General features: G+C 39.0%; 1 protein-coding gene across 6 annotated transcripts in view; it reads left to right on the top strand.

Moving 5' to 3' along the window:
* The window catches only part of LOC105673925 (zinc finger MIZ domain-containing protein 1-like), a 61,301-nt gene that overhangs the window by 20,464 nt on the left and 20,940 nt on the right, over positions 1-19,897 (top strand). Inside the window, exon 1 of one of the 6 annotated variants that reach the window (XM_067350351.1) lies at positions 7,237-8,970. The exons of 1 other annotated variant lie outside the window; for it this stretch is intronic. The gene's annotated coding sequence lies outside the window, so the exon portion shown is untranslated. Of the gene's footprint in view, positions 1-7,236; positions 8,971-19,897 lie in introns of those variants that run through there. 4 more of the 6 variants (XM_067350349.1, XM_067350352.1, XM_012369921.2 and 1 more) reach the window with 4 other exon arrangements.

Raw genomic sequence — 19,897 nt, 5'->3', positions numbered from 1 at the left:
CGCTTTTCCAAATTAAACGCGACTGAAGTGCACTTTGCACTGCAATAATGCGAACGTCGACGATCAAAGACCGTCGCATTATCTTCGTTTCGTAGACAAGTAGGTATCGATCCGACCAACGAACATAAAGGAATTCTTTCTGCTTTATTGTTTATACATATTGGTGAAAGTATCCGTATTTATGGGCGCAATGCAGTTCTCAGATGTTTCTCAATATCGTGTCAATTAACATCCTGATCGGCAACGATCGGGCACGCCGCGCAAATCCTTCGTATATCGGCGATATTTCATAATCTATCGTTTTCTACTTTGTGTTTTTCTCCGCGCCGAGCAATAATTAGCGATTCGATTGCTCAAACGGTTAATCATGTTTATTCAAGTTTCTCACGAAGAAACCAATCCTACGAAAATGTAACATGAATGCCGCGGTCAAAATAGATAATAATTTATAGCGTGCAAATATCGCTTTGTGTATGGCATTTTTTAAGATTTTTGAGAAGTAATATGAATGTTATAAAAAAAGCCATTGCATCGAATTAAAAATCAATTTAAAAGATATTATTAGATTAGATAGATATTAGAAATATTCACATAAACATAAGGTAAATGATACTTTATTAAGTAATGACACTTTATACAAAATGGTGAAATATCGATATCTCAAATAGTATCGCTAGCATACCTGTGCGCACTCCACATGGATGGCGTACAAATGGCGATGGTTCAAACTATTCGCTTTTACGGGCCCGACACTGACCTCTGACACGTCGTAACGACGACATCGCGAGTGATACCATCGTCCGTTCCTTCACCACCTCCTCCGTAAAATCGTAGCTCTCATGTACCGAAGGTGCATATCCCCATCGTGTGTCGGCATGCGCGTGCGTGCGTGTCCTTCGAAGGTTGGAAAGCAACCGCTAACATACACTTCTGCTGTGGTAAAAGCATTCGATTTCTGATAATTCCGAAATATTCAGCCAGAATTAGCCGTTCAAAGCTAAAAATGGAGAATGCTTTCGTGAAAAATAGAAATTTTTTATTATACGATACGATAAACATTACAATCCCGTTGTAATATGTTCTTATGATTAACTTTGGTCAATAACTGACCGTAGAATTTAATCTAAATATGTAATTACCAATACAAGCAGATTGCGCAAGAAAAAATAAGCATATCTCCGTATTTTTAACCTCGAACATACAAATTGCAACGAACAACTCACTTGTGAATAAAGATATATATATAGAAATATACTATTTTAACTCGTAATTATTATTTAGAAAAATTATTAAGAAGCGCTAAATATGTATGGACTAACGCGCCTAACGTGTTGCCAGTTTATTTCTTTTAAGATTTATGTAATGAGTCAGACACGTGTTTGTAATCAACAAGACATTTAAAATTGGCGAGTAATATTGAGTAAAGATGCGAAAAAACAATTTGTTGCAAAATACGGTGCGTCATCATATCAACGCATTCAATCATATACGACAGTTAAACTCAATCGTAAAATGGCAGACTCCTCATTCAAGCCAAGATAAATTTAACAGCTTCGATTTTTACTCTTTTCTTGTGTTTAAAATTAATTATAATTTGTATCTACTTCGCAGCCTGTAAGGTCGTTACCAGAATTACATTAAGAGGAACATTAATTCACCAATTAAAAAGTTCAAGTTTTCCACTTAATATCAATACAAATTCCACGATGTAAAATGAAGGATTATTCGCGTACACGTCATGACGTCCATATTGCATTTCCGTCACCTTGGCCGATGTTTCGTAACTATCCATAATCGTATTTAATGTTATCTTTATGAACGTTGCACGGACGGAATCGGTAGCGATTGTACATGTACCTACGCAAATCGGTGTCATATGACCGCTGGCCGACCGATTAGCATTATAAAGCCGCGATAACATTTGTTGCAAATTGAGTTTGTATGAACGTTCATGCGACCACGCTTATCAGAACGTAATAGGAAAATACGCGCATTTGGTTGGTTATCATTTGCGGTTCTATGCTTTCGTAATCTAGCATTTTATGAAGATCGTTCAAATGCTCAATTCGACGATTTATAAATCTCTTTCGAATAATCGCACATCACACGCTCGTTCGGTTTTAAAAAGAATTTTATATTATTAGTAACTGACGTGATCAAAAAGTTATATTTTTATCATACTTCTGGAAAGATGTAAACAACCATTTCTTCAACAAGATATATATAAAAGACAAAAATAAAGTATAAAAATATCTTTGAATAGAATAGTTTCGCCATATACGCCAAGAATTAGAAATAAAGAATCATTTTTTTATTTTGCTTTTCAACTAGTTCTATTAAAAATATAGCGTATTTTATCATATTAAAAAAAGATAGAACGTGAGTGATAAGATTCTGCTTTTAAACATGTGACAATGCTTATGTAATTGCTGTAAAATGTTTTTATGAGACATAACAACTAACAATAAGACGCATATTTGAATGCTATACGTACTACAGAATTCTAGCAAAGTTTGTTTAGAACAAAAAAAAATTTTTTTAAGAAGAAACTGAAGTATTAAATTGTAATGCAAAAATATATACATTTGAAGTAAAATTATGTTTAAAAAAATCTTTGAAATTTTATCAAACTTTCTCAAAATTGCCGTTTAATCGGTCACATTTAATATGAAGCGACGAAATGAGATAATTTTTCACGTTTTTCACGTTTTTCACGAATAATATATAATCAGTCATGCAAAAATGTTTATTCACAACGAAAATTCGGAAAATACATGATCTGATTACCGTTGAATTAAATCCAAGTTACATAGCGAAGATTGAAAGTAATGTTGCTTTATATGCGTATACAAGCTAAAATGGTCTTCGGTAGAAACTAGTGTTTCTTCTATGGACGTAGGGAAACTAAGGAAAATATATACCGGTGTAGCAAGCCTTCGAGTATCAAATTGCTGCTAGCGAAGGACCATTTAAGGCCTCGCACCATAAGCAATACCGCATGGTGATGAAACTCTATCTGCAATTTCGATAGATCGAAACGATTAATGTGTTACGTCTGCTAGTCGAACAATCATTATTCGCATTTATGCTAATAAGAAGAGGTACTATATTATTATTATATATTACTTGTAACATTTCACGCTTAGTTTGCATCATAATAAGCAAAATAATAATTTTTTTATACGTGGAAAAGGAAAAAGGGGAAGAGGCGGAAAGAAAGAAATTTTGAAATCTGCGAATTCAGCTTGTTCAGAATTCAATTTATTCTGTTAAATGAAACAAATTTTCCTCTACCATATGCATATATATATGGCGAGAAAGAAGTTTGCGAAGTACATTAAAGTTTTTCACCATTTCATAAATTTTTATTCGATAAGCCAAATCCATGTGCGCACGAAATAAATTACGGATAAATCGTTGACGTGTTTCTTTATATTTTATTTTATTTAAAATTGATTTTACTTTTTAGTCGGATGATTTTATCTCATCAATAATGCGTCATGATCATAGTACTACTTTTTTTCATACTACTAAAAAAATTTCATATCATATATCATATCATATACGATAGCATCAGTTACAAATAACATTAATTTTTTCAAATTTATTTCCCCGGCAATTTATTCAGCACAATAACAGGATATCATGTCCAATGAATCAAATCAGACTTGAAGGAAGCAGTGATAAGATCCGCACGTCTTGTAATCAAAGAAATTCTGATTAACCGCATCTCGATCCTGTAATTTCATATGCATCAAACGATCGTTTGAATACGCATAATCGAGGATCATTATTGCAGCAATGAAAACTGCATATTTGAAGTTGCGGATATCTCATGGTCTTTTGGTGTAGATAATCCTACAATTATTATTGTTGACTATCGATGTTCGATATTAAAATATAATTTGACAGAAATTTTAAGCGCAGTTAATACCAGCTAATGCGGTAAAAAGATTAAGATACCAATATTGACATCTTTTTAGCCGATCGTATTGACAAGATCGTGTATTTTGTGAATACATCACTGTGGTCACTTTATTCCAAGATTTCGTGCGTTCGAAAAGAACGAGTGAGAAAAACCATTTCATGTTTCCCTCGCAGGTAGAAAAATGTGAATGAGACACGCATAAAGAGAAGGATCTACATGCAACCGAGAGAGAAAAAGAATCAGGAGTTAAGGAGATTTAAGTGTGACGAAAGGAAAACTATCAGGATAAAAGAGCCTTTCCCTTTCGTTGGTACAGCAAGACAAGATTTTTGGCTGGAATGTTTTGAATTTTCAAATTCTGTGATGACGTAAATGATCTTTACAACCAGTGGACGATACTTTCGAATCAGTATAATACCTGACTCGGTTTCACAATCTGGTTTGACTTCCAAACTTGTACCAACAAACCTAGTGAACATTCTGAAACGTTTCGTGAAGAAGAATTTGTACGTGTACATATACAATACACACGTGGCTGAAGAAAACGACTCTTATTGTAAACTAAATCACATAACGTGCTTGAAAATGCAGAATTATTTTTAATTATCGCTTTTAATACATTTTCATGACTGAGAAATTTAACAATATCATTAGATTTCGATTTCACTGGCATATTTTAACGATATCCATGGCGCCATCGATTAAGCCGATAATAAATATCGATCTTCTTTTTAAACAGCCATCATTAGTTTGAGTTAATGATGAGGATTTAATATGAGCGACAACTATCGGCGATTCGCGCCCAAGACGTTTGTATCGCCTCGTTCATCGTGGTTAATTTTATAAAACGGATAATGGATACGCCTGTGTAATACCGCGATATAAGGCAACGCCGCACCACTCTTGCGAGGCTGCCGCTGGAAAGACGCTCGATGAGCGTGATTGTCTGAAACCTACACTCTCGCACACGCATACGTATCATTCTAAACATCCGTGACACGTAACGAGGTCTTCGCCTCGCATTCATCGACAAGCATACAGACCGCTCGAGCGTAACCAGTGTTGTCGGACTTAAGAATTTTCCGCTATGCATAGGGAGCTTTCACGTACCCGACCTTGAACGCAAGTTTGTCCTGAGAATTTCGAAAATGTAGAGAAATAGAACGTAATGAAGGAAATAATTTTGAAATAGAAATTTGATTTTTAAATTATTTTCTCATTAAATTAAAAAATTGACACTGTTGAATTCTTGAACGCATTCTTAAATATTTATTAAGGTTTTCGGTGTAATGTATTTTGTAATTGTATTCATTGTGTTTGGAGGAGAAATTCTTTTCAATTCCATTCTGTCGCATTTGCGAACATTTCTTACGAGCGTAATCAGGTGTAGACGCTTACGCGAGAAACACGCGCGGCCTAAACGTGAAATCCCGTTTCGACGTTCCCGATCTACGACTGCTGGACCGCCTGAGAGAGGAGACGTGTCTTGGGAATGTATTAACGGAACGTGCGCGCGTCCGTACATGCGGTACATTTTTCTCACTATACGTCACGTGGTATAAATCTGGAATGCCTATTTGTCACGCTCGGTTTTGGCTGCTTTGGCGAAGCCACAGAACCTTGCGCGTTTATCGTGCGACACGAACGCTGCCAATATGCTCGGTTAAAAGTGATGACTTTGTATACAATTGAACGGTATAACGTTTTCGTATAATTCGATACATTTTACATATCGGTGGTCCTGCCGTAGCTATCTACAGAGTGTTTTACCTAACTCGATTATCTGAACCATTTCTGTTGCTATTAATAGAACATGACAAGAAAAATGAAAAACTTGATAAAAAAAAGATAAGAAGAAGCGTAAGGAAGTTTTTGAAAGGTCAAACTTATTATGTGTGAAAAAAATTAATAAATCGTAAACTGTTTGATTTATTTTTACATCAGTTGCAACATATAATAAAATTCAGATCTTTAAATTGTGTAAATGGATCTTTGTTAATAAAAATTTAATTTGATTATATTTATCTTTTCGAATTGGCAAATAATTTCTTTATGCATTTCGTGCACTTTTTTCGCATTTCTTACAAGTTCCTTGCATTTTCTTATATCGGCAATAACGAAGATATTTTAGGTCAAGTTAGGGACATTTCATATATATTTTCTTACAGATGTAAAAGATTTGCATGAGGACGTGCATTTTAAACGTAGGCTGAATGCAAAATTACGAAGAAAAAAAGAATCAAGAGATACGGTAGTGTCTCGCGTTTAGTTTTACAAGATTGTGAAAGTATCACCGTGCAGACTATCGCTAAGGTACACGCTGCTATGATTCGGTAGCGGAACGCAGATTACCCCACGAGAGTGCCCCCGCTCGTCTCGGTGTCGTCTGCAACGCGCGTTCACGCGAGGAGCCTGTCCTACTCGGAGACGACGAACTCGCGCATCTACATGCCGTACAGCCGACGTGTCATCGGAAACGTATCGACACAGGCACGCATACCTGCCGGTGCATAAGTTCTCCGCTGGCACACACGTACGAACACTCACACTCAGCCGTCGGCTGTGTGCGCGTCTCGGTAGCGACGACACAACGACGGGAGCAGCCGAGACACACAACGGAAGACGGAGGATGACGTCGTGGCGGAAAGAGCGGCGGGCGACGAGCAGAAAGAGACAGAATGAGAAAGAGAGGATAGGATGGGTGATGTGCAACGGAGATGGCGACAGACGCCGCCAGTTTCTCGGATCTCGGAGCAGCCAGCACGAGGACGAGAGAAGAGGACAGCGGTGTGGTGAACGAGAGAAGGGCGGAGGGGTGAAGGCAGAAGGACCTTTCCCTCTATCGTTGTGGCTCCACCCACACGCCACTGCCGCCGCCGCCACCGCCGCCGCCGCCGCCGCCGCCACCGCCGCCGCCGCCGCCGCCGCCGTCGAGGCGCGCAATCTGGCAACAGTGGCTCGCTATAACCGATATTGTGGCTGTGGATTGAATGGAGGGGAACTAGAGCTCTCAGGTCAAACCGTCTCCCACCCCGTGAACAGCGACAACCCTACAGAGGAGAACGATATCCCTCGCCATCCAACCCCTGCGCGTCCTGCTCCGTCTCGTTCTCACCGACGCTCAGCCACCCTTACCGCGCGTCGCGCTCTATCGCTCCCTCCCCTCGTTCGGCACATTCTCAACCCCCTCCAAGCTGATGGTGCATCTCTTCCGCCAGATGGCGGCTGAACACACCGGCGTATTCTCGTGTCTGTGTGCGTGTCACGTTTCTCCCACCAATCCTGGTGGAACCCATCGCTACACGACAGTGTTCATGCCGTTGTGCGCACTACCACTGTCTTCGACAACGAGTTTCACCCACCCAACAGGAGGGATTGTATGTATATGTATATATGTGTGTGAGAGACGCGATCGAGCTCGTGACGACGAATCGACGCGGGACAAGGACACACGCCGTATACCGGGCGTATACGCGTAACGCGCGCGACGGAGACGGAAGAGCGCGGCGACAGTGGGAGCGAGACGGCGAAGCGAAAATGAGGGAGAGAGGCTGAGAACGTGGCAAAGGGAGCGAGTAAGAACGACGCCGTCGGGGCCCCAACAGCCTCTCACTAGACAGTATTACTTTCAACCGTTTAGCGGGGCCAATGCTACCCGGTACGTAGTAGTCAGTCAGCCGAGCAGTCGGAATCAACCGTCCACGAATACCAAGAGACAATTCTTTCTTTTCTCAGTTCCTTTTTTCTCTCTATCTCCGTTTCTATCCCTATCATTTTTTATCCTCCTCCACGTCCTTCCGCATTCGCCGGTTACAAGAGGTTAAAGGAGGAAAATTTAAGACAGGGAAAAGAGCGTTATTTTATTATCAACGTAACACGCTGTCGCGACGGCCAGAACGACGGGCCACCACGTCGTTCACCGGTCGTCGTGTCCGCTCACCGCGTCCTCCTCGGACGCTGCGCCCGTGACAGACTGAGGCGCGCGACCGCCGCGGCCGGTGGATATAAATAAAGTTTCCGCGCGGACGGGAGTCTCGCACGCGCGCGAGAAAGAAAGAGGTGAAACGAACGCGCGCGACGACGACCAGGGAAGAGGAAGAGGTGGAGGAGGAGAAGGAGGAGGAGGAGAAGCAGCAGCAGCAGCAGCAGCAGCCAGCAGCCGCAGCAGCAGCGGGAGAAGGAGAAGGCGGAAGAGGGAGATCGAAGAGCGCCGGCAACTGGCACGGCCGTTTGTTTCTCGTTTTGAATATTCCTTCCGGCGCAAGCGAGCGATCGACATCGATCCCTCTCGCCGACGTATCGCGTATCGGACCAAGTGAAGAAAACGTATCGCATACCGGGGAATCCGAGCGCGCCGGAAAAGCGACGGCGATCGACGTTGTAGCGCATCGCTGCAAGGACTTGGAGACGGCCGGTATATCAGCTACGGAGGAGTCTTACCGTCATCCCTCCTCTCGCTCTCGCGCGCGGCGCTCGAAAGGGTAGGAGAAGAGGATAGGGGGAAAGGGGAAGCGGCGCATCGCATTCGTAGTCGCACGCGCGTGGAACTCTCCGACCGGTTGTAGTTCCTTCAGTTGGCTCGTGGCTCGTGCGGAGCGTGGTTGTCGTGATACCTGTGCTCTCTTGGTCCGCGCGCATTCTGTGTCGTCGCCGTCGTCGCCGTCTCATCATCGCTGTCTCTGTCGTGTTTTCGCCGTAATGTGCCTATGACGAGGTGATGAACGGCCGGCGTCGCAGTGTCGAGGGGCGTAGTGACAGTGCTCGTCGTCCTGCCGATAGACGATGACGATTTACAAAACGAACAGCAACATCCCGGTCGCTCGTGGTGGACGCAGGGAAAACAGTGTGCTCTGTGTGATCTAGTGTACTTGCATTCTCTTCGCGTAATATATGTATTACATTTGCATATATACGCATAAACGTATAGTTACACGAACGCGTATGCACGCGCTGCGAATGTTTTTGGATTATACTTCGTCGTGTTGGATTTCTTCGTGGTTGTGTGGAATTAAGGATAATGCGATATTGCAGTTATTGTGCAGGTGAGTTTTTGACACACTTGATTCTAAACTTCAGAACGCTAACAAGAATTATTGCGAACGCTTTGGTGCAGCTTCGAACGCGGTGTCATTTTTCCGTTCGTGCATTGATACAGCCTTCTTAATGATCGCTGATGAGATTCGCATTCCTGCTAATAATCTCTCCGTTTTGATCCCCGTGATTATATTCGCGACTCATCGCACCTTTCATTCATAATAATTTCACGTTAGCATTCTGGAGGTCAAGTTTCTGAAATTTTCCTACATTCATCACTCAAGCTCTACATTTTTCTACATTTTTGATTCACGACTGGTAACGCGAATTATATACAAAGTCTACTGTGTGGTTTAGAAAACTATTATCTGCTTTCGCGTAAAAAAAATTTGCTTAAATAAACACAATTATTGATTCTCGTTATGCGTATCTGACTTGCTAGTTGTCGATCGTGATAAAATATGGAATGACATCACGACGATACTTTCAGTACGCTCTGTCTGTCCTTGATCGAGATCGAACTTTGTAAATAGAGTCTTGTTTCTCACGCGTGTTCTTTGGAAATATCTCTTCAGAGTCCACATTTTCATATTAAACTGTAAGTTTAGGAAATGTTGTGCCAAAAATATTTCATGTTTCGTAAAATGTGTGTCGTGAAATGTAACTTTAGCGATAGTAGTGGTAGCAGTAGTATCTAGTAGTATCTAGTAGTATCTAGTTTAATGATATTTACTATTTACCTTTTTTTTTGTGAAAATCACCATGACTCGAAATCGACCCGAAATCTCGCACTCTCGTACATCGATCTGTTGGAAAACGCCCGCGATCTCTCTCTCTTCTCTTCTCGTACCTTCGTCGGCTTTTGCTCGTTATTATATCGTGGAGTGGATATTCCAACCGGCACGGCGCTTTCACAACGGGTGATTGTTCTAAAGATGTGTCATTCCGTCCCGCTCGCGCGCTGCTCTGGTGCTCCGGGGCCCGGTTAGTCGCGAGAGCAAGAAAAAGACGCGAGACACGCGGCAACGGAGAGAAGTGGCGAGGAAAAAGGGGGCAACGGGAGGGACGCTACGATCATCCGTCGTAGTCGCGCGCGCGAGAGTCGACGAGAACCAGAAAGTCATGTCTACGGTAATCTTCGACGAGCTGCTCTCTCTGTAGGTCAGAACGCGCTGTGCTCGTACATATTAACACCTTCGAGAGCTATTCCGTAGGTCATAGGTCGAAATGTCCCTATACGCGAAAAGAATTCCAATTCCCGATACGTTGCTGTGGATTGCACCTTGCAAATTCCCTTCCAAATAGCATCTATAATCTTTCATGTTATCGGCTTTGGCATTAATAGTGCTGTTAATACTTGGATATCAGATAAAACAGAGTGATATAACGTTAATATTGCGCGCAGAATCATTCTAAGGATGATGTTGAGCGACGTTGTTTCATGTTGCTCTAATCTTTATAGATGAAATTTTTAAGCAGTAAATGCGCAAATACTTGCATTTATAATAGTGGATAATTTTTTTCTTGTAGGTGAAGCTGTTATGAGATGATATTCTGTTATAAGATAATGCATAGTATTAAAAGTAATAATTTAAACAATTAGGAAACGATGATTTCCGATATCAGCGCAAGGTTCGAAGCTTTACGACTCGAATGGGTAAAATTTGTATAATTATACATTTGCGTTCAACGGCAAATCATAGAATCTGAATTACAGAGCGATGAATATATAAACACTCTGAGTTGTTCGCGATTTTTTCGGCTTTTCGAAAACAATAGCCGCGTGATATGTGCGTATGCGCGCAGACGTGTAAAACGCGTATTTGTTTGTCGAGTTTCACTTGTATGGCACGTACGCTTTTATCGATAAGCGAGTTACTTGAACTCACACCACTTAATAATCTCCGACGTGTAACTTTAATTATTTACTCGTCGAGTAACGTTCGATTTATTTCTATTTCGCTGACACGGACGCGAGCTTTAACCACGTTATATCACTCGGCTGTGTGTAATTCAATTTAAGTTTGGGCAATTTTACTTATTTATTTCATTAATTTTACCAGATATACAGCGACGTGATTCTGTCGTGATTCAACTTTTAATATTCTAAACAAATTTTAACTTTATATTTATTTTTATCTTATCAAATTCAATGCATTTCTGTCATAAAACTGACTTTCACATCCAATCTATTCTAAAACTCGTAACATTTTTTTTACACGTAATCATTTGATTACATAAAAAAGAAAAATATATTCTTAATTTCTTTTCAAATAGATATATTTCATCCGTGACGAATAACATTGCTATTTATATTCTCGTCACACAAAGTTCTTTCGTTTTCTCTACGGCGCATGCTCATTCGCAAAGTTATCAAACGATCGCATGACTTGGATTCGACCTCGTGAAAGGAAAATGTTTCATATCTCTTTTGGCGATAATCACCGCGACATTGTCACCGACGCCTGTTATCAGTTGTCGTGGAACAAAACGTGCGTGGGCGACCTCTTGGCCTGCTGACGATGGGTATTATAAAAAAGCAACGATATCCTTTTATTCGTTGAATATCTCAATATCCGAATATTTCAATATTGACGTCAATGTATACCTAAAAATATTTATTTACATAACAATTTTTATTTTACTTATATCGAAACCGATATAGATAACAAGCGGTGTTCGACAGGAAATATTAAGTAGTCAGCGGAGATTTGAAGTAAAATTTACTTTATTTCTTCAGAATTTTTTATCACGTCTAAAAATCTATTTATAAGTAAAAAAAAAAAGATCACAGTGAATTGAGCTTATTTCATAACGGAGTCTAGATTCTTTATGAATGACTCGGGGAAGTGAAAAAGAACTGTTCTCTTTCAGCACCGGAGTATCATTTATTGATACTCGTTGTGAAGTATCTATACGCCGGCTTTAGTATCATCAAGTGTATCAAAGTAGGCATTCGTGCGCCGAGACCGGTGCGATAATCTTGACAATATTAAACACGCAGTATTCTACGTAGCTCGGCTATCTAATCGTTAATGATCGTCAGTCGTGCGTCGAGTCACTGTACCACGCTATCGACGTACGCATAATTTTCCACAATAGTCTTCCGAAGCACTTGCGTAGCGATTTTCCACGATCCGGTGAACTTGAATATTTCTGTTCGTTTGTAGTACTGCTTGTATATAAGCATGTCTATAGTCTTTACAGTTAGTCTTTACAGCTGAGTGTTCATCCGCGTCACTCTGATATTATCTGATTAATGATATCATTTGTTTTGAGCATTTTGTTATACTGGATTTTTTGCATTATATTTTTTTTGCATAAAATGTTAAATTAAAGAATTATTTATTAATGTTTTTTTGTTGATATTTTGAACTTTCGACTTTAGTTGAAATTTATTTTTTTTTATGAGGGCGGAATAAATTACTGGGCTAATTATTAATCTGCGCCAAAGGAGCAACTGTTTTCATAACTCGTAAACAAGTAGGTTAATTAACGTAACAAATTTCCCTCAAAATATTGTTTTGAAGATGCAAAGTTGAAAGGCATAAGCTGAATAATGTTTTAATACACATTTTATAAAAAATGAGAAAATGTAAGAATAATAAATTGTGTGTGTGTCTCGGGACTTAATGATAATGGTATAAGCAAAATAATCAAGAAGCCGTGTATATATCGGAAGAGTAGGGTTTCCCGGAAGTCCGTAAAGCAATCTCGAACAATCGGCGATGGTATTCAACTTTTTGTACGAAATCAATGAAATAATTCGATCTTCGAGTCGGCTTGCCGTATCACCATAAATTATTACGGAACAAAAGAATTCGGAAGAACATTGTGCAAACAAAGCGCGCATTCCACAGGCATCTCGTTCGCGCGATAAGCAACTAACAAAGGCGCGACAGCCGACAATCGTTCGCTTTAAAGGAAGCCGCCAAAACTGTGTCAGGATCCCTTGACATTTGTGTGTCGCCGCTTCGACGCGACGACCTTGTTGAGGCTCACTTTTTCCTCGCCTCTATTATTCGCCCCAGATTCGCGCGTAGGCGTTATGGCAACGCAATCGATTTGCAGTAAATTTTGATAACGCTGAGGGGGATGTAGCGCTCGAACCGTTATCAAAATTAGCCATTCTCATGAAACGAGCGCAACGAAACGCGGCTCGGTTCTATCTGACTAATTTCCAATAATCAGAAACTTGTTAATGCAGGCGTCGCATGATGCAGAAAGTGCATAGTTTATCAACACTTTTTAATACCGCGTTGGAAGTAAAACACAAATATCTTTACATTGTTGAATTGTCCGTTCGTCTATAACATATGTAGAAATGAATAATGTATAACATTTTATAAAAGTCTCACCACAAATTTTTTTAATGTTTAATATAAATTATTGAGCATTTTTTAAAATTTTTGTTAATAAAAGTCTTAAAATTTATTATAGGGTTTATCATTGATATTTAATATAATTGTGACATGCCCGCTGTAATCTGCAATGCGCATACAATCCCGCTTTTTACATGCCGATGTTGTTTATAACTAGGATTATTATAACGCCGCTTCTGCGATCATCGAGCTTTCACCTAAGGCTGCGAGATCTATGAGCGGGAGGGATTTATCGAGTGCCTCGCGCGCATGCTACGACTGCATACGCGGTGGATATACGCGAGACAGGCAGCGAATTGCGGGCGCGGTTTGCGCGCATTTATTGCGAACTCGTCGCCGCCACGCCGCGGCGCGCCGAGAAGCGTTTCGTTCAAAGCCTTCTAATCTCGATACAGACTCCGTTGCGGTGGCACAATATCAGAAATAGGTTTGTTAAAATAAGCGTACACTCGATGGCGCGTATACCGAGTCGCTCAGGGACGTATCACGGTTTAAGAGTCTCGCCAATGCATTTCGAATATGTTCCGAAACTATCAAATTTGATCATTGCAAGGTTTTTTTTTGCCGCTATCCTGTACAATTAACGCGTATCGTACAATCGCTGTTTTTATTTTATTATACTCTATCAGTAAGCTGTCTTTAGAATTTGATGAAATATATCGATCGCGGTGAAAGATATACCTGTGAGTGAAAGATATACCTGTCATTTTCAAAATTATAGAAGCTATCGAACTTTTCTTGATGAATCAACTAGATATACCCTTATTCCGTTTTATTCAAGATCGTGCTCGATCGTAAAATTGCAACAATGTTAGTAATTTCGCACAGTTACCATTTCTCTTTGCGCGAGTGATGTATTCGTTTCGTAGGTTACATTCTATCAATAGATTCTCGTCGATTATCTTATAGTATAACGCGCTTCACGTTACAGATAACGCATGATTTTAAATCGATCTCGCAGCGATATCGTAACAATACCGTAACATAGCGAGAACTATGTTGACCGTAAACAAATATCAAGTAAGATTGCATCGCAGAATTGTGCGCGCTTATCTCATTTGTTTTTTTTTTTATTTTTTATTTTATCATCCCGATAAATGCGCGTATCAACACCAGCTCACGATGACGTTTTACGATGCCGTAGTTTCAAGAGGTGTGCACGGCTGTAAACGAAACCAAGGAAACCGTTTTCGCGGGCGGAAGCGAAACGGTGGCAGTGAGCGCCGGATGCTAACAGATAATGCGGAACACTTGCGGTAATAGTGATATACCCGTACCTAATGGTCCAGGAAACGACGAAGGTCGAGAGGGGGGAGGGGAGGGGAGGGGGGGATTGAGTCATATAAATAAAAGTAAAGCAAATTCTCTCAGCAGAAGGTAGAAGCATAAACGCGTTAGTTTGTTTCTTAAAGAGATACGAAGTGAAAACATATCCTAGATTTCGTGCAAGTAGCTCTTTGCTTCATTGATAATTCACATTTTGAATTCGATTTATTTGTAATTATTTTTTTTTTATGTTAAATTATGTTCATTAAAAATTTTGTTACAGGTTAATTAACGGTAAACCTATGAGATTTTAAATTTTGCAACGCATTTTATGTTTAACATTTCCAACTTTTATACTTATTTTACATCCATATCGAGATTATCGAATAACTTCTGAGTTATAAGAGATGAAACACAAAGTTAAATAGCTTGGTACGTTCGTAAAAACACGCTAAGATTGAAGACGGAGGGACGAAGCTATTTACCAAATTGGCAAATATCATTGAGTCAGGAATATATCGTCACCTTTTGATTGCGCACTCCTGCTTGCTCGCGGGACGAAGTGTACTTATTTGTCAAGGACGAGGTGGCGGAGACGCCTCGGAACCGACGAGGAATTATGTCAGAGTGGCCGACATACACACATACATTCACCTTGACGCGTTGGCACGTAGAAAATCGCGAACGACATATTTTTTACTCGACACGTATATCGCTAATTATAAAATAGTCTACCGATTATTCTCGACACTTTCTTCCTCAAATCTTACGCTAATCGAATCAATCGTTTACGATCATATATCTTTCAGTGATCAAGATAATTTATAATGATGAATGGGAGGTTATTTATCATATAATAAGCAAGTAGTCTAAAAATTTCTGTCTTAATTTTGACGTTTTTTTTTCTCTCCAATCGATTTTTTCTTAAAGAGTTATCTGCAACATTTATCAAATTAAATGCGTGACGAAATACAAACAAATGAATAATAAAACAATCTTAATCCGATAAAATCTGTGTCGACTTAATGACGAGAGCTTATAGCTTTAAAAAAACTTGCCGAAAAAATTTGTTTGTCAAGCAGATAGTAGTGAATGTTTGATGAGTAATAGCGCAGTTTATAAAGCAGCATTATATCTTAAAAAAAAAACACGTATTTTTCTTACACGTGCTCAATTAAACGCCGTCCTTCGAAACTCACATGACAAATTTCACTTTGACCAAATATCCACCGTAAGATGTATGAAGAAATATTACAAACACGATTTTTACGGCGTATGAAGAATTCTATAACCATACGCGTCAACTCTTCTCGTATTAATCTTCGTGTTGTAAGATCTCCGTGAAAAAGTACGTAACTTTTTAGTTACACTATGATATACTCAAAGCACGTGAAATTTGGATGGGCTCATTTGAGAAACTGCTTGCGCAAACTATGAACATATGCGTCGAAATTCGCTGGTTCGACTTGTGAAACGCTTATTTGCCGACTGTTGAGAGGGCGTCCGGCAGCAGCCTTCGAAACGTTTTATTCTCGCGTGCGTGTTCAAGGTGAGGTGTAATTAAACTTTCATAATTGTCCGTTGCATAATGAGGACGAGACTCGTATGTCGCTCGTTTTGCACGGCGAATCGAACTAAACGCACGCTGAATTCGAATCGGCCGCGTTTGGCCGCGATCGGTAACTCAGCGTGCAAATTCGCATGCTTTTTAGACCAGAAAATAGAAAAATAAGATGTAGTAAATACGGAATTAAATGTGACATCAGTATTCCAAGATATTAACTACAAAAACAAGCAATCAGAAAACGGATGTGGTCGAAGGAATTCAGTTCTGCTTATCGTTCGCGATAACGATTGTGTTTCTCGTACAAAGTAAAGTATCTAAGAATAAATTAGTTTGATGTATATTGCGCATGCACAATCGAATTATTAATGAAAGAAATTGTTTTGTGATTTATACAGCTTGATAAATTGATACAAGCAAAGCGTAAATAGTAATTTAACATGACCCAAATAGAGATCATGCTTTTACATCAATTTGATGTCATCTGTTAAACGAATTCATACATTAAAGTGTTAACATAAACCAAGTGACACTAACTCTAGAAATTCGAGGGGAAATTTTCAACTGAAAAACAAATTTGGACACATATTATTGATCGCGTTTTCCTCCCTGGATGTACAAATGGATGTGCTGCAAATAACAATTATGCTATTTATTCGTATTCGTTTAATATTTCACAGAGTCGGTATTCGGTTACCGATAAAATTGGCTTCTGGTCGATTGTTATATCAATCGTTATGAAATCAAATCGTTTGCAATCGATACACCATGCGTTACTGATCCACAAGCGTACGTTGATCCGCGCTCGGCGTATTCTAAAAATGGAATAAAATCTGATGCAAGCGTGTAAATACCGAGATGCGTTAATTAATCGGAAGCGATCGTGCGTCACGGCGCTGTCGCGCAACGGTTTAACTATCGGCTGTCATTCGCGTCGTACATGTTAAACCGCACGTCCTGTCGCTGGGCGCGTGCCTGTTACACTTTAGAACGTCGACTGCGCAAGCTACTCGACATGCACGAAGGTGAGACGTAAAATTCCGATAAGAAGTCGCTGAAAGGCTATTCGATGATTTGGCGTTTAACAATCGACGAAAAATATTACGATGTTAAAATATTTCGGATGCAAGCTGTTATACGTAGAATTTTTTAATTTAAACTTGTTAGTTTGCTAAATAGGTTTTTTTAAAAAATTTTTTTATTTTTTGTACTTATTAAATAAATATTAATGATATATAATATTTGTTTATATATAGTGCAGAACATTCATGAACGTTTTATTAATATTTTATTTGACAGTTTTACTTACGCGTTTTATTTACGTTAATAATATTTTCATCAGCTATTAAATTTAATAAATTTTACCGAAGTATCGTATTTGTCACAATTATGAGATTATAATTGCTTCAAATGACTAGCGTTATCTTAAAGCACTTTTCACCTCAGATAATAACTTAATTACATAGTCAAGGAGGAATAAATACGCACTCAGATCAACTTAATGCTCTTACAAAAATTTAATAAACGTTCTTCTAATTTTACAAAAACAATTCAATATTTTACAAGAATTATAATTATAAAAACTTGCAATTATTAAAAATAATTTCAGAATAATGATATTCTAAATATCTCAGGATAAAATCTTTTCTCATAAAATAATTATTTAATTCGAATGACACAAGAGCGTTTTACAAAACTTGAAAAAATTTGCCGATGTTAGCTACTTTACGGCAGTGCTTCGAAAGCCTGTGAAAGAGAACTAAAGAGAGAGAGAGAGAGAGAGAGAGAGAGAGAGAGAGAGAGAGAGAGAGAGAGAGAAATAGAGTGGGGAAGTGAGGGGAGAAAAAACGCGACAATCGAGAACGGGACGCGTCGATTAGCTCGAGGCGATCGCGCGTGGCAAGGACGCGTCTCACCTTACCGCGAAGGCTGTAAACCATCGGCTGTCATTTGCGCCTTGTACATTAACCGCTCATTTCTGCAGCAGCGTACGCGCGCACGTTGCGTGCCACTGTTGTGCCGCGCGGTAATCGGCCGATTATAACTTGCGCGACGCGACCTAACTTTCTATTCACGATACGGATGATCCCCGACGGAAATCTACTACCTGCCTGCCCGACGTACTGTAGAGTTTCACTGGTACGTTAAAGTTGATTTTACGACCGAACTCTAGTGTAGAATTCAACGAGAAAATCATTACTTCTCGCGCGATTTTGCGGAAGCGACATGTTTTTTTTTTTTTTTATTCCGCTTCCGAGCTATATTCCCATTTTGCGCACACGCGCGACATACGAACTTCATCGGATTACAGCTAATTAACTTCGTTCGACATAGCCAATTAGATAAGAGAAACACGCTGCATTGGAAGCGTTTTCCTTTCACTACAAAGAGAATAATCGTTATCGTGTCACCTAGTTGCACTTTCCACGATGCAGCATTTTAGCGCTTTCTTCTGCGCTTTGTTGCTCATACAATTCCCCGTTATGGAAATAGCAATTTCACGGAAAGCATTGATGTTACTGATTATCATGATATATAAGTTTTGTAGAGCATAATCGTACAACACTATTTGTTTCCTAACAATGTAGAATGCTTAGCAATGTAGAAATGCTCCTGTTTCCGCATATAAAGACTGCAATATTCTTCTAAAATTTATCAAAAGGACGAGTAATTCTTTTAATAAAATTAAATTTCTTTAATAAATATTTGAATGGGTAATTTCTAACGTTGGATCTAACTTTTCTTGAAAATTTTTGTTATTAATTCTAAATTTGTCATTTAAGTTTATTACGCTTACGTCATTGACAGAGCTCGATGTGCAATGGCCAATCACTTTTCATAGGATTGTCGGATCGATATCTCTGTTGCCGTTTAGGTGAACGTACGTTCACTTAATACAAGTTGTACTGAAAGAACTCGAGCTCTTTCTATGGAAACTTTGTATCAAAATTTTAGTCTTTATATAATTTTAGTCTTATTTTAGTTTAATTAGTAAAAGAAACAAAAGTATTTTACTTGTAAAAAAATATTCCAAACTCTAACAGATATTTAAAAAACTTATAAAAATTTTTTAGATTTAAAAAAAAATTTAATTATTTAGATTAAAAAATTTTTTTTAAAGAGTGTAATGCATAATTTATTTTATTGAGAATACGTTTTAATTTTTTCTCAACAATATCTTACTTTTTTAAATCTTTATAAAATAATTTTTAACATTTAAGAATTTAATTAGTGATTTTATTTATTAAAATTATCGAAGAGAAAGTAATATTGTATGCTTGATATAGAAAAAAACACATTATTCACTTGCAATTGATTTGCGCTTTTAGTAAAACTAGTTTAAAAATTTTTTCTTTCAAGCAATTTTATTAATAAGGTCAACCTTGGGAAATCATTTCTTTAACTGTGATACCGAGTCAGCGTAACCCTGACATAGATAAAGTCATTGTACACAAACTTATCTGTTGTAAACTGTATCAAAAGTTTTCTCTTACGCTCATCCTTTTTACCACTGTTAGCGGCTAAACGGCGTTATTTCGGTATCTCGGTGTTAACTTATAGGCTCTAAGCGTGGATTCTCTCCACTTCCTTGTTTTCCAGTCCTCTATATATATGTGAAACTATAAATGGACGACGAAGAAAGTATGCGCCACTCCAGTTGTACTCGGCTTACTCACTGATCTCGTTCGCTTGATCTCTCCGCTAACAAGATCGTTGAAATTA

Source organism: Linepithema humile, chromosome 2 (assembly GCF_040581485.1).
Source record: "Linepithema humile isolate Giens D197 chromosome 2, Lhum_UNIL_v1.0, whole genome shotgun sequence".
NCBI classification, from domain to species: Eukaryota; Metazoa; Arthropoda; class Insecta; order Hymenoptera; family Formicidae; genus Linepithema; species Linepithema humile.
Note: the sequence above shows the minus strand (reverse complement) of the source record. Positions and strands in the feature narration are given on the sequence as shown.